The following is a 15916-nucleotide window of genomic DNA, read 5'->3' on the forward strand; positions in this document are numbered from 1 at the left end:
AAATACATTACTCACAGCAAATGCAAAATAAGGAATTTCTCTGTGAGTAAACCAAATTGGCAGAAGTAATTTAATTACTTGCGGCAATTCAAATGCCTCGCCTGAGGTCAAAAGGTTGTCTGAGGTAGCAAATTTTTACAGCAGGCGACAAATCTCCCTATGTGCCCTAAAACTGGTGTGTTTGTTTTAGAAGCATTATTAGGGTCCTAGCACACAAGATAAATTGCCCGTGCTAAACCTTCACTACTACGTGCAATTAATCTCCTTCAAGTGTTTTTCCACTGGAAATAATGTAAATCACCAATGGAAAAACACATTTGGCATTTTGCTTTTCGGAAAACTCCCAGAAGTTTCAAAACGCCAAAAAATGCGTTTGAAAAAATATATAATAATGAAAATTTAATGTACTGTTGCCCTGCACTGGCACAACTGGTATGTTTGCTTTGGATACTCTACTATAGTTTATATAAACAAGCTGCTGTGTAGCCATGGGGGCAGCCATTCAAAGCTGAAAAGGGAGAAAAGCAGCAGATAACAGATAAGCTCTGTAGTATACAATGGGATTCTTCAGAACTTTTGTTATCTGCCGTTTCCTGTGCTTGAATGGCTGCCCCCATGGCTACCGAGCAGCTTGTTTATATAAACTATTATTTCTATAGCAAACACACCGGTTTAACTAGTAGAGGATAACAGTAAATTATACTGTCAATCCTTTAACACATTAATTTTTGGTATTACTGTTCCTTTAAAGAGGCGGCTCAATTAAGTTTACTTTTAGTATGTTATAGAATGGCTAATTCTAAACAACTTTCTTTTTTTTTTAGTTTTTGAATTAAGTGCCTTCTTCTTTGGACTCTTTCCAGCTTTCAAATGGGGTCACTGACCCCATCTAAAAACAAATATTCTGAAAGGCTACAAATTTATTGTTATTGCTACTTTTCATTACTTTTGATTCAGGCCCTCTCATATACATATTCGAGCCTCTTATGAAAATCATAGCATGGTTGTTAAGGCCATCTGCACCCTAGCAACCAGATTTCTGAAATTGCAAAGTGGAGAGCTGCTGAACAACTAGCTAAATAACTCAAAAACCACAAACAATAAAAAATGAAAAACAATTAGAAATTGTCTCAGAATATCACTCTCTGCATCATATTAAAAGTTAATTTAAAGATGAACAACTCCTTTAAAATGGCATTCACAAATTTCTGAGCTCTGGATAAAGGGTGCTATACAAGTATCACAGTAGACAAGGTTTAGAATAATAGTAAAAATCATATTTATATATTTAATTTCAGATTTCCAAAGATCCTCTCTATATCTCTAGCACATAAGCATATAGCAGTGCTGTGAGTAAGTGTTCATTGCCTACATTATCATATCTTCTAACAAGTGCTTTGTGATTCCAGTCTTACAAGTGGTTACCCAATCAGTGCTCTGATTGTTGGGAGATTCTCCTATGACACCAATATAGTAGATCATTTTTAGAAAGTCTATTTAAAGTGTTAGTGGAACCTCCAAGCTGGTTTATCAGTCACACTGGAGGCACTAGGCTCGCTATCCATCACTATAGAGGACAAGAAAATTAAAAACAAACCCAAATGATTATTATATTTAAGGGGTTGTTCACCTTTAAATTTAAAACTTTAATATGATGAAGAATGTGATATGCTGGGACAAGTTTTTATTTTTTATTATTTGTGGTTTTTGAGTTATTAAGCTTTTTATTCAACAGTTCTGGTTGCTAGGGTCCAAATTACAATAGCTACCATGTATTGATTTGAACATGAGACAGGAGTATGAGAGGCCTGACTAGAAAGATAAATAATAAGTGGCAATAACAATAAGGGGCCGATTCACGAAGGGTCAAATATCGAGGGTTAATTAACCCTCGATATTCGACTGGGAACTAAAATCGTTCGACTTCGAATATCGAAGTCGAACGATTTTGCGCAAATCCTGCGATCGATTGTTCGATTCGAAGGATTTTAATTCAACGATCGAAGGAAAATCCTTCGATCAAAAAATCACAGGCAAGCCTATGGGGACCTTCCCCATAGGCTAACATTGACTTCGGTTGCTTTTAGCTGCCGAAGTAGGGGGTCGAAGTTTTTCTTAAAGGGACAGTACTTCGACTATCGAATGGTCGAATAGTCGAACGATTTTTAATTCTAATCGTTCTAATCGTTCTAATTCGATCGAATTCGATCGAATTTAACCAATTCGATGGTCGAAGTACCCAAAAAATACTTCGAAATTCGAATTTTTTTTAATTCGAACCCTTCACCCGAATTTCGTGAATCGGCCCCTAAATGTATAACCTTACAGAGCATTTATTTTTCAGATGGGGTAATTGACCCCTCATATGAAAGCTGGAAAGTCAGAAGAAGGGAAATAATTTAAAAACTATCGAAAATAAATAATGCAGACCAATGAAAAGTTGCTTAGAATTGACCATTCTATAACATAACAAAAGTTAAGTTAAAGGTGAACCACCCATTTAATGGTGTGGTTAGTTGTTTATACTGTGATCACAGTTGAATATTGTAGTACAGCCTTATCCTTAAAGAAGAACTCAATCCCCCCTGCACTGGGTGCTCCTGTGGGCCCCCTTCCCTGCTTCCTTCCCGCATGGTGTTGTACCGGAATGGGTGTCCCCTCTGGCGACACTGACCTGTAAATGCAGAATAGTGCAGTGGAGCTCAGGGGCACCATGTTTGCTAGCTTCGAAATCTTCTGGATCTTCTTTCTTTTCAGTAATTTACATGGCGCCCCTGTGCTATGCAGTTCTGCATGTGTGGGTCATGTTGCTAGAGGAGTCACTTGTTCGGTGTGGCACTGTGCTTGGGGGAGGTGGGGTGGTTTAATTCTCCTTTAAGAATTGTCAGGGAGTGAATATCCATGAGCAGAAATTATATAATGTCATTTAACTGCCATGTCTGTCACAAGATTTTAAACCCAAGAGAACCAGGAAGCTATCACCATAAACAAATGATCTGCTGAAGTAAATATTCTTTGACTCTTGATGCTTAAATTCCATTTGCTTGAAGACTCACCATGGTTACAGCTTACCCGTATGCTGTCAATAGCATCACTGCCAAGTGCAGGTTAACAAAAGTATTGTTTGGTCTCACTAATTGTAACGGCACTTGAACAAAAGCTACCTTGTATACAGTACACACAACATTATGTACTATACACAAGGATGCACGTTGAATTAGGTCACATTCAAGTCACTTTATTAAAGAGATCAGCCTGATTAGCAGATTAGTGATTAGCAGTCTTCTCACCTATATGAGACATTTTATTGTATACCTGCAGAGACAATCAGATATCAATTTTATTTGGATTGTGTACATACTCAATTCAATATTTTATTTCTATGTTGGGTTACTTTGAAAAAGGAGATAGGAAATCCGTCATGGTAGGGATGTCATTATCATTTGTGGTAAAGTTAGTAAAATCATTTTTGCTTGGTAGCAGTAAGTTAGAGGAGAACTAAAGAAGTACAGTAAAACAGTTTGCATTATGTTTTTGGGCTTCTATCCAAGCCCAAACAAAGCACTTCAGCAGGGAAGATCTGTGTCTCTAAATATGTCTCCAGTAGCTCCCCATCTTCTCTTCTGCACATTCATTGCACATGTTCTATGCTGCTGTTAATTACCTGAGTGTAGGGACCAATGCACAATATACTTAATATCCTTGTGCCTGGCCGAACCGAATCCTAATTTGCATATGTAAATTAGGGGTGGGTAGGGAAATCACGTATCTTTTCATCACAAAAGAAGAATGTTTTTCGACTTTTTCCTGTCCTGCCCCTAATTTACATATGTACATTAGGATTCGGTTCAGTATTCTGCCAAATCTTTCACCAAGGATTGGGGGATTCGGCTGAATCCCAAATAGTGGATTTGGTGCATTCCTAATACTTAATGTATATAAATGTCACAATACAGTATAAGGCTGATTAGTAAATATTTGCGATTTTTGGAACATAGCAGCTCAGAAACCAGAACAATTAGCATCAGCATTTAAAAATGAGCCCCAAAGCATCAGCTTATATTACAGGCCAAACTCATTTTGTGCTTGATGATTTGAGACGACCCCTAAGCTTAAGGGATGCTGCCATGGAAAAAAAAAAAAACATTTCCAAAATGAATCAGTTAATAGTGCTGCTCCAGCAGAATTCTGCACTGAAATCCATTTCTCAAAAGAGCAACCAGATTTTTTTATATTCAATTTTGAAATCTGACATGGGGCTAGACATATTGTCAATTTCCCAGCTGCCCCAAGTCATGTGACTTGTGCTCTGATAGACTTCAATCACTCTTTACTGCAAGTTAGAGTGATATCACCCCCTCCCTTTCCCCCCCCAGCAGCCAAACAAAAGAACAATGGGAAGGTAACCAGATAGCAGCTCCCTAACACAAGATAACAGCTGCCCGGTAGATCTAAGAACAATACTCAATAGTAGAAGCCCATGTCCCCCTGAGACACATTCAGTTACATTGAGAAGGAAAAACAGCAGCCTGCCAGAAAGCATTTCTCTCCTAAAGTGCAGGCACAAGTCACATGACCAGGGGCAGCTGGGAAATTTACAAAATGTCTAGCCCCATGTCAGATTTCAAAATTGAATATAAAGAAATCTGTTTGCTCTTTTGAGAAATGGATTTCAGTGCAGAAATCTGCTGGAGTAACACTATTAACTGGTGCGTTGTGAAAAAAAAAAACATGTTTTCCGATGACAGTATCCTCAACAGCTTCTCAACAGTTGCTCAGAGTCCACTGAGCATGCGTGTTTCAGACACTCCTAACATAATTAAAGATGGGAAACTCCTTTGACAACTTTGAAGGTCTGAATCATTACTACCATAGAGGTGCTGAATCAAAAAGCTCAATATATAAAACATGGCATTTCTAGTCATGTTCATTTTTAAGGTTTAGTTCTCCTTTAATATATGGCTGCTACATCTCATTGCGACACTATATTGCTTAACATGCGGACATGCCTTTTTTAAAAATATCTATGTGATGAAGTATCATACCGCACAACATGTATTAGATGTCTTGTTCTCCATATGCAACAGCAGGTACTTACTTCACCCAGGAGCAGGGGGGTCTACAATTTTTCCCCATGATGAGGTATAGTTTAGTAAAAGGTTTCCCCAAAGTGTGAGGCTTGAAGCTTCAACCCATCTTTGTGGTGTTTTGCATAGTAATGATTTTATTTAGAAAATGAATTTTGTCGTCTGTGTCTGGTCAGTGAGGATGCTTGCTCCAAGACCACACACCAACCGATATTAGAGAAAATGCAAAATCATAACCTGATCTTTGCAAGTCTCCAGTGTAAGCATTACCTTTTTTTTTCTCCCCGCTTCGCAACAAAACATTTTTAACATTGCCCTACAATATTCAATGTAGCATTTCTATGCCAGGGTACGGCGAGTGGTTAAATATAAAATGATACATGTGTAAGGCCACTAATGAGACTACATAGGCAACTAAGTATCTAGACAACTGTATTTTTTTTTTAGATGGAAAGTTTAATGTCCTCTCCATTCAGATGGTTTTTTTCAGGTGTCCTTCCTATGGCTCTTGTCAAACCGGTTTCTGGAGGGTGCCCTGACCTTTTCCCCCAAACCCTTTCTCAATCCAGACACCTTGGCCTTCAGTTCCTGCATCCGGGAGCTTGCGAGCTCTGGCTAGAATGCGGTTAAGAAGACATCAGCATCATTTCCTAACAGGAGCCGCATAAAGTCAACTCCTACATTCAGAGCGCCCTCTGCTGCTCAGAAGCCGGAAGTAAAAACAGAACAAACAAGGAGAAGCCGCATCTGATTCACAGGCAGCTTCCTGTTCTGTAATGACACTTCACTTGAACTTCAACGGGTAAACAAGCCCGGACTAGGGTGGCTTTTATATTCAAGAAGTACATTTCATTAGATAAATATCTCTGCCCGTCACTAATGCTACGGCGAACGCTAGTAATGACAATGTAGGAAAAGCCTCGGCCGAGCAGTTTGGGGGACGGCTGGTGTAGAGAACTAATGATACAGGCCTGGAAGGGCCTCGCTCTCAAATGACATGTCCTCTGACAGGAGCCGAGCTCGCTCCTTCCCGCACCACAGCTTGTTACAAGCGCCCTGGCCCCGAACAAATCCGTTATCCGGAATGTTAACGAGAGGGCTCAGAAAGACAGATTCCGAGTAACTGTCTGCCGACCCCTGGTCCAGAACAGACCATTCAGCAGCCGCGACCCCGGATTTTATGACTGACATTCAGACTTGTAACATCACAGAGCCGGGTTAATATTCCCCATCAATTAGCTGTAAGGTGTTGTCATCCATAAAGAGCAGCTGAAGCCTATGGGGCAGGATCTCCTCACCGTTACCTGATTTAATTAGGACTCTTGGCTTCCAACAGTCAGACTAGATGAGCTTCGCTGCTGTCTCTTCCACTGCAGCTCTTCAACTCAGGAAAACAAGCTGCCGGGCTGAGGGGGTTGTGAGGGGAGAGCCAGAGAAAGCCTGCGCACAAAGCCCAAAGCTCAAGGCATGTCGGGATTTGTAGTTCCATAAACGCACATTCGCTTTTTTAGACGAGCGGTAGAAAACTCGATTTCCCATAAGGCGTGTCGCTTGTCAAAGTTCGAGGTCCCGCCCCGCGGACAGAAATGGGTGGTGCCGAAGAGAAGGCAAAACGCCTTTGTTCTTGCGCTGCGGTAACACGCTCTGGAACGTTCTTCATAGCCGGGGGCGCCCTGCGCGGGCACAGGAATGGTGGCCATATTTGGCCTGGGTGTGACAAAAGAAATTGCACTTTTCTTCGTGTCGCTGTTTATTTGTGTGAATCTGTTGCGGTTGTTCCCCACGAATGCCCAGTGTGACAGCAACAGGACATGGGGATATATTATAAGGGCAGGGTTAACGTCATTCACATGTTGGGAAGAGCTATTTTAGTTTCCTAACGTGAGCACCTCTTTCTATAGTTTAATCTTGGTTATTATACAATGCATGAAACAGTCACCTCTAGTGGCCAAGGTGGCTTTAAAGATTGTCAAGGCTCATCTGCAAAATCCCAGGCACAAGCTGGCCTTTATTGTACATTTCTCCTGCAATGATTCCTTTATTCTGCGCTGCCGAGGGCCCAAGCATAGCTAGTACCTAGGTTTGCCACCTGCGCGGTATTTTACGGGCTTGGCCGGTAAAAATGATGGCTGATCCCAATTTTATTAATAGGGGAAAAAAAAAAAAATATATATATAGATAGATAGATATAAAAATGTCCAGATAGTACCTGCACTCTTGCCTTTGTTTTTCTTTGTGGGTGCTATGGTCAAAATAATGTATGTCCTTCAGAATGGACCAGCACACCAAGTTTTAAAGTGTTCAAATTTTCTTTATTGCCATAACACTCATGCACGAGTGTTATGGCAATAAAGAAAATTTGAACACTTGAAAACTTGGTGTGCTGGTCCATTCTGAAGGACAGATATATATATATATATATATTTATATATATTTATATATATAAAGGCCTGTATTTTTTTCTAGAAAAGGTGGCAACCCTACTAGTACCCGTACCGTTCTCATAAATCTAATCCTCAATGCATGTAATACATGTTTATTGAACTACAAATCCACGTATGAATCTTAGCAGGGCTGGATTTATATAGTGAGCGTTTGTCATCCCCTCCCCTTTATTAGCAACACATTTTCATAAAGGGGACCAGAACAATGGGGATTGGTACACAGGAAATTTTCAAAAATATTATATCTCCTGTGCATGTTTGTGAACCAATATGGGTGTGGTTTGGCCGCATGTTGCCCCCTAAAATTCTGCTGCCCTAGGCACTCAACTCTTTTATTCTGGATTTGGCCAGATCCCAAATCCTTCACGTTGGATCCAGCTGAATGCCAAACGGAATCCGAACCCTCCCGATGGGCATAAATCAATGTGTGCAATAAGGATGTGTACAAATTGACACGTGCATGGCACATTTTTCTCATTTTGTGGGGTTCGGATTCAGGTTGCCACCTTTATTTCACCCCAATAACAGTTTTTGGGTCGGGCTGTGATGTCATTTTAAGGAATGAAAAATGAGTGGTTTTGACGAGAGAGGGTGGAAGGGCCAGAAAGTGGGCTGGGAAATGGACATTCCAGGCAGCGGAAAGGCAGATCTGCAACTAAAAGATGAGACTGGCAGCAAAAGGGTTAAGGAAGGGGAGGAATTTATAGTTTTACTGGCAACTACATTGTCTGTATATTTGTAATATCAGTGCCAACCCTAGCTGGTGATTTACCGGCTGGGCCAATCGATAACCGGTCAGGTGGCAACCGAAGTTCACATCGGTTTGGCCAGGCTTTTGGATTCAGCCTAATCCCAAAATGAAACCTGGATTCGGTGGATCCATAACGGATCTACATCCCTTACAAAGAGAATCAGCTTTCAACACTTACCTTAGGACTTTGCTTTTGTTAATGAAGGGGCTAATAAATATACAGTATTTTGGATATAATCAGCATATTTAAAGCCAAATGAGTGGATGAGATCTCCCAAAGACTGTGTATAGGGAAAATAACAAAAGACCAAGTACAGAACAGTAAGGCATCACTACATGAAGTGGAACTAATGGTTGTGTTATGTTAAGAAAAGCTGATCATGTGTTTCCCTTAAAGGAACAGTTCAGTGTAAAAATAAAATTGGGTAAAATAGGCTGTGCAAAATTAAAACATATTTCCAATATTTTTAGTTATCCAAAAATGCAATCTATAAATGCTGGAGTGAACAGATGTCTAATGTAATAACCAAACCACTACGTCCTTCTTTGCGGCTTTCTAACCTGTTACCAGACTACTGCAACTTGTTTTTAACTGGCTTCCCTAATTCCCCACATTTCCCCACTCCATTAAGAGAAGTGGGTCATGCAGCAAGACAATGGGGTAAATTTATCAAAGAGTGAAGTTAGCGATCGCCACAGTCTGCTAGAGTGAAATTCTGCCACACAGAGATGACTACAGTCCTCAAGAGTGAAATTTCACCACTCTCCATTCATTTCTATGGGATTTTGAAAGACGTATTTATCAAAGTATAAACTTTCAATTTCACCCAATGAAAAATACTCTTTTTAAAATCCCACAGGGGCGATCCTGGCCCCTCCGCCGTCTGAAGGCAGCAGCAGTTGCTGCTGCCCCCCCTCCCCCGGAAATTCGCTCTTAAAGTACCAGGAGCAGAATTTTTGCTGCCCCTGGTACCTAGTGGAGCGCTGCTGCCTGAGGCGACAGCCTCAACTTGCCTCATTGGCGAAGCACCCCTGAAATCCCATAGAAATGAATGGAAAGTGGCAAAATTTCACTCTAGAGGTTTGTGGTAATCTCTAACTTTACTCTTTGATAAATATACCCCAATGACTCTTAAGGGTTAGTCCACATGAGCAGATTCGGGAAGATTCTCCTGGCAACTAATCGCCTCTTCTTCTGGGCAACAATCTCCCCAAACTGCCTTTGTGTGTCTTCCCGTCCGCTGTCATGAAAAGTCACCTGCGCTAAAGCACACGCGGCTCTTCATTTTCCAAAGTCACCCGAAGTTTACTCATGAGGCAACTGCAGAAAATGATGCGCCGTGTATGCTTTAGCCTATATGTCCTGTAAATGCTGTACTTGCTGGCAAAGAGATGGCAGTCAGTTATTATGAAACAGACATGTTTTTTGGTGTTTATACAATAAGCAATAGTTATAAATCCTCTGTACATTAGATTTTGTAAGCCCCTATCTAAAGAAGGTTATAGATGCCTATGAGTCTGGTTAGGGTATACAAGATTGCCAAACAATTGAACAACAATTATTCCACAGTCTGGAAGATCATCTACAAGTGGAGAAGGTTCCAAACAACAGCCAACTTTCTCAGGCCAAGCCATCCCAGCATCCCAGAATTTTATCACAAATCTACAGGCAACTCTTGGCACTATTGATGTCAAAGTGCACAAGTCTTTAATTAGAAAGAGCCTGAACAAATAAGTTCTACAAGGCAGGTGTGCCAAAAAGAACATCAGGGAGTGATTAGAGTTTTGCCATAAACAAACATCAGGACTCCTAGAACATTGTGCTCTGGACATGGTGGCATAACTACGGCGGAAGCAGATGTTGGACTTCATATTCACCTTGTATATATTAATTTTAATGCAAATGGACATATTCAATTAGTTGGTCTTCCTAATTTGTTTTGTATAGTTCTTGAATTATTATCCTTCATATTCTTGCTTTCTCCAGCCTCCCAATGAAAATGCTGTCAGGTTTTTGAAAAAAAAAAAGTTAAACATTTTCTTATTATTCAGTCTACACCATATTTAAAGTAAATTTTAAGGTGAATTAATCCTTTAAGTGACATAGGCAACTATGCCAGACTGACAGTTTTCATACAGCCAGCAACTTTGTATCCGATCATTTTCTAGCTCAAGTTTTGCAAAAACGTCCAATATGCAGCATGGGAAAAGAGAAATACTATTTTTGCTCTAAATGAAGGTACATGACTACATTAGCATATTTTCCATCTTGATGTTCAGACTGTGGTATGTTATTTCATGTCTCTGACTGAACTATTGATGTATTTTCTGGTACCATCAGGATCCAGCTTGCACTAGGTTCAGAACAAAGTTTTTCCTTTCTTGGACAGCCTGCTGTTCAACAGAATTATGGGAATGCCTAATGTAGATGCATTAGATTCTTTGCGAAAAATCACTTTCAGGAAGGACATCATACTGATTATGTATTCCCAGAAACAAATGATAGCATGCCATATGCTAAAAATAACATTTAGTACTATTTTTGCTGATTACATTAGAAACCCTTACAGCCCAGCTTCCAAGCTAAAAAGCAGCATGGAGTTTGCTAGGAAATTTTTTCCCCTGGACAATTGCAGCCATATAGCCAATTGCAACACCACAAATGTGTGCATCCAAACATTGTGTGCATTTTTGTTAAATAGATGCAAATTTCAGATCTTATTAGTACAGGCCAAGGCATTGGTGCTCAGCGCAACTATGCAGAAGTGCAAGGGGTCCCTGGTTATTAGCCAGTTGGCAGTGGGCCCTGCTAGCTAAGTGAACACATGACCACACCAGATCCACTATGGCCATGTCCAATTACAGCCAGGATCTGCCAAAACCCCACCCATCTACTGCAAGCTCCACTCTTAGGTGGACAACAAAAAGGCTGCCAAATTTTCCCAGCCCCAAAATGCTGCAGGTCCCTAACAGGACTCTCATCTGTCTGCACTAGGTAGTGGCCCTGAACTTGCTGCTAGTATACCTGGATGACTGAGATATCATAATACAGTGTGCATGACTGGGTATCAACCTGATTTTCCTAAGAGGGACAGAGGATGCTGGGACTTGAAATCAGAAAGGAGAAGCACCAAAGCCCCCGGCATCCAACTTGAAGCAGCGTGGTCATACAGAACAGGAGATAATGCCTAGAGCTTTAGTTTTACCCCTCAATACAAACGCTGCAGGGTTATTTACAAAAATGAAAAGTGCAAATAACTCAAAGAGCCATTATTATGTGCATACAGGGCACCATTTTTCATAACAGGTGATTATGTTTAGAATTCAAGAGTCGGGCACAAACATGCTGGCAACTTTGGCCACTGTGTATAGTGAGTAGCAGGATGCAGGAATCCCCTTGGATAATTACTCACACATTATTTACAAGGTGCTTACAGAAGTGCCTGTGATGCCAGGTGCATCAGTAGCCTTATACTTGAAACTTTCCTAAGGCAGTTGCTAAAAACAAGATCCTTGAGCACAGAACTCTAAGTATTATGCCAGTTGTGTGTTGAATTCTGTTGGCCACATAGCACTTGCTAGTAGTTTAGGTCAAAACATTTTGCTGTGCCACGAGTGACAGATCTTTTTATCCCTCTTTCTAGTTTCAAATGTTGGGAGGTATGCAATAGATAAGATAATAGGAATGGAGCTAAACCCCATATAATGTTAAGAAAACATTTCAGTCGCTACGATGATAGAAAAAGGTCATTAAATTCAATAACTAGTGATATATTTTAGTAGGTTGAAAAAACATACCTCCATCGAGGTTGCTATGATCCAAATAAAGATGGGGAAAAAAAATAATCCATCTGAAGTTTTGCAAATTTCCCTCGGAAGGGAATACATTTTATCTGTGTGTGCCCTTGTGTCTCTTGGAAGGACCTACTGATGAATAAAGCATCAGAGAGTTTCAGCACATTTTCTCTGGTGTAAATATCCCCAACTTTTTCAGGAACTGACATGTTTCTTACCCTTTACCAGGCTAGTCACTTTTTGAACTTTCTCTATTTTAATAATAACCAATTTGAGCACTCGAGTTTAAACTTGAACTGCTTATTCATTTATTTTCTGTTAGTTAGCGAAAAAGGCATAATTAGTGTAGTTGACTCTTGCCTATTTTACTGGCTTGGTTAGTAAAAATTATACTTCATGAACTCATGTACTTATGAAGAGAATGTTCATAATTATGTTTAGCTTGTTATATTATTGTTCCATATTATTGTTCCTACCCTGCAGAGAGCCTACCATATGCAGGGTATTATATTACATTACACATATCATTATACATTATTATGAGACCCATTTATTACTAGGTGCAGTACTAAGTGCAAAAATACAACACATTATACTGTAGACTATAATGTAGTGATTATGTGTGCGCATTTTTTTTAAAGGAGAACTATCATAGAATGTAATATAATCTTCTGAATACTGAAATAAGAAACTTTGTAAATACAATCAATTAAATATTTTGCATTGTTTCTGAAATAATCAAGTTTATGTTCACTATCCCTCTCTCAGCATCTGTCAGATAGTCATTGACAGTTAGATCCAATATATCTTATAGTGGTCGCTTTCTTTCCTAGCAGATGTATTAGAGTTCACTCAAATAAATTATTCGAGTACAAACAAAATCTAACAAAATAACTGCTTTTTTTCAAATTCTGCATGTAGAGAGACATGATTTATGGTGATTTTAATAGAGTGAGCTCTAATAAATCTACTAGGTAAAAGGAGACCCCTTTAAGATATTATGGATCTAACTGTCAATGACACCCAATTGCTGCATGAAGACAGAATGAAGAGAAACAGATGCTGAGAGAGGGATAGTGAAGATAAACTTGATTATTTCAAAAATTGTACAACATTTTTAATTGATTGTATTTAGAAAGTTTCTTATTTTAGTATGATGAAGCTTATATGAAATTTTCATTTTCGCAATAGTTCCCCTTTAAGTTTGGTTGTTTTTTCTTGTCCTCCCTTGGAGCTTGTATATATTGGTAATAATATTTTTGTCTGGTTGTATTTTTCAGGTAAGTTGTTTTACAATAAAAAAAAGAAAATACAGGGTAGAAAACCTGTATTAAATGACATTAAATGATATGATACCTCACAAGGTTACATTCTAGAGCAGGGGTGTCCAACCCGCGGCCCAGGATGGATATGAATGCGGCCCAGCTTGAACTTCCCCCAATCCAGGAATCGTCATGTTGCGATGTCACACACAGAGCACGTAGGTAAACAGTCGCTAATTGTGTGCATGTGTGGTTTAAATTTTACATGTGGTGTGCGTGTGTGGCTTCCTAGAACAGGAAAAGCAGTTAACAAGTGAGCGTTCGGTTACTTTCAAAAGCAGGTAAGCATTCTTCAGCAGCATTGCCCGCTATGCTAGGGATACTGTATATGCAGCGCCTACATTTGTGAGCAACTTTTTTCAAGAATGAACACACTTGGGGGATTATTTAGTAAACTACAAATTTTTCTATGAAATCTGACTTTTAAAAAATCACAAATTTATCGGAATTTATTAAACCCCGAGGATGGAAAAGTCAGAAAATCCGGCATCTCAGACCTGTCGAGGATTGCATATAAGTCAATGAGAGAAGTCTCAATGATTTTTTGATGTGCGCTGGGGTTCGTGCAATACCCCAAAGTTTTCGGAGTTTTCAGGCAAAAAGCTGAGTTTTCGTATGAAAAATCCAAAAAAAACGTATGGAAAAATCCGAAAAAATTGTGAAAATCTGATTTTTTCCCCACAAAGTAATATAATAATAAAATATAATAAATAAGTGCAAAACACCTGACCAGATTTGATTGAAGTTTGTAGCAGAAAATATTGAGATAAATTCGGACTTTTATAAATAACCCCCTATCTGGTGAGCACCTTGAGAATTCACTAAGAATTGCAACTACTTCCATTGAACCAGATATTGATACATTAGTTTCTCAAACACAATGTCAAAAATCTCACTAGGTTTATGATACCCTCTTTTCTTTTACTTTTACAATAAAATACATCAAAAGCTAGCATTAGTGTTTGTGTGTATTTCGAGTGTGGCCCCAGAAAATTTTTCTTCTTCCAATGTGGCCCAGGGAAGCCAAAAGTTTGGACACCCCTGTTCTAGAGTGTTCTGTTATTTGTATATAATTCCCCAAACATCCAGCATATGCCTGCCATTTTAAGGTAACCAATAATATACAGATGCTATGAGTGACAAAAACATCCCTAGTGCCTGTTGCATTAAGGGCTCCAAATAATCAGTCCTATTGTCTTGTTTGGTTATTTACTAAATAAGTTTTTACTATAACTGCACCAGTTGCAGTCATACATAAAATTTTGGACCAGATACCAGAGATTCAAAAAATGGCTACCTGCAGGTCGAACATGCTTGTATACCTATACCGCCTTTAATTCCGACGAGATTTACCTGGCACAACATGCAAAGCCGGCCATGAACTTCCTGTCAAGGCAGATCTTAGGAACCACTCTTACTTGCACATCATGCAAGTAGGTGCAACTGACAGTCATCACAGTCTGATGTTGGCAGTTTGGGATTTTGGAATTACAATCCCATCATGATATGTCCAACACTAGCAACAGATGCTGGAAAGCATCGTGGGCTCAGTTGCAATTCTCCATATCAATCAATACCTTTTTTGAGTCTACTACCAGTAACAGTACTAGTTGCAATATGTGACTTCACTGGTACAATTTGGCATATTTTTAGGCAAATCAGCCCTTAAAGATGGGTGCTAACCCCTTATTAAATGTGGGACCACCTATTGAATCTTTTTATATTATCATGTTTAAATTAAAAAACACTGTAATGCAACTTCCGGACAAAAACTCTTCCAAATGCAGCTGTCTCTTCCTAGAAAGCCACTAGCACTTTCAGAAAATGAAAGCTACTTCAAAGGCAATTTATGCCTTAGGATAATCTGGTTATAATTAGATTACTTTCTGTGGATAAAGCAATCAGATGTAGGATTATTTATATAATAAGTCTTCACCTGCTGGGGTCAGGCATTCACAAAGCCATGCCTGGGTGTTGGGAAAATCTATATTTTATATGTTTGTAATGGGAATGATAGACCATGCAAAAGCCCACACTACCCCAAATTGAAGCACAGAATTTTTACAATCAATCAGCTCCTTCTTATAGTGGTATCAAACCTAAAGAAGCTCTATACATTCTCCAGTCACAGTCAAGTGATCGGATGGAAATGGGCGCAAGCAATGATATGTCAAGACTTGTGTTTAGCTAAAATATATTTTGTGCTTGCATAGCCTTCATGGGAGTGATTGTCTAATTAGGCATTATTTCCCCTTCAAGAGCTCTAATATCTAAAAACAATAAAGAACAATAATATTTTATTTTGCAAATTAAATGCATTTAGAGTTTTCAGATACTTTGGATTCTATTATAGTGTGATAAAAAGGCACAGAAATACATGGGGTTGGTAGGACGTACAGATATCCAAACAATGTAAGTAAAAGCACACACTCACAATAGGTGAGGTGGTGTAAAGGCTGCAGCTTGCTTTATTTGAAATTAAAGTCCCAATTGAAGCTTGGTACAAACCATTTTGAA

General features: G+C 39.2%; 1 protein-coding gene across 5 annotated transcripts in view; it reads right to left on the bottom strand.

The window, feature by feature from the left end:
• Positions 1–6647, bottom strand: part of abcc5.L (ATP binding cassette subfamily C member 5 L homeolog) — a 67357-nt gene extending 60710 nt beyond the window's left edge. For 2 of the 5 annotated variants that reach the window (XM_018261764.2, XM_018261762.2), the window contains exon 1: positions 6392–6560. The gene's annotated coding sequence lies outside the window, so the exon portion shown is untranslated. Of the gene's footprint in view, positions 1–6391 lie in introns of all 5 variants that reach the window. The other 3 variants (XM_041563214.1, XM_041563213.1, XM_018261763.2) reach the window with 2 other exon arrangements.
• Positions 6648–15916: the final 9269 nt, after the last annotated feature.

The sequence above is a fragment of the Xenopus laevis genome, chromosome 5L (assembly GCF_017654675.1).
Source record: "Xenopus laevis strain J_2021 chromosome 5L, Xenopus_laevis_v10.1, whole genome shotgun sequence".
Lineage (NCBI taxonomy): Eukaryota > Metazoa > Chordata > Amphibia > Anura > Pipidae > Xenopus > Xenopus laevis.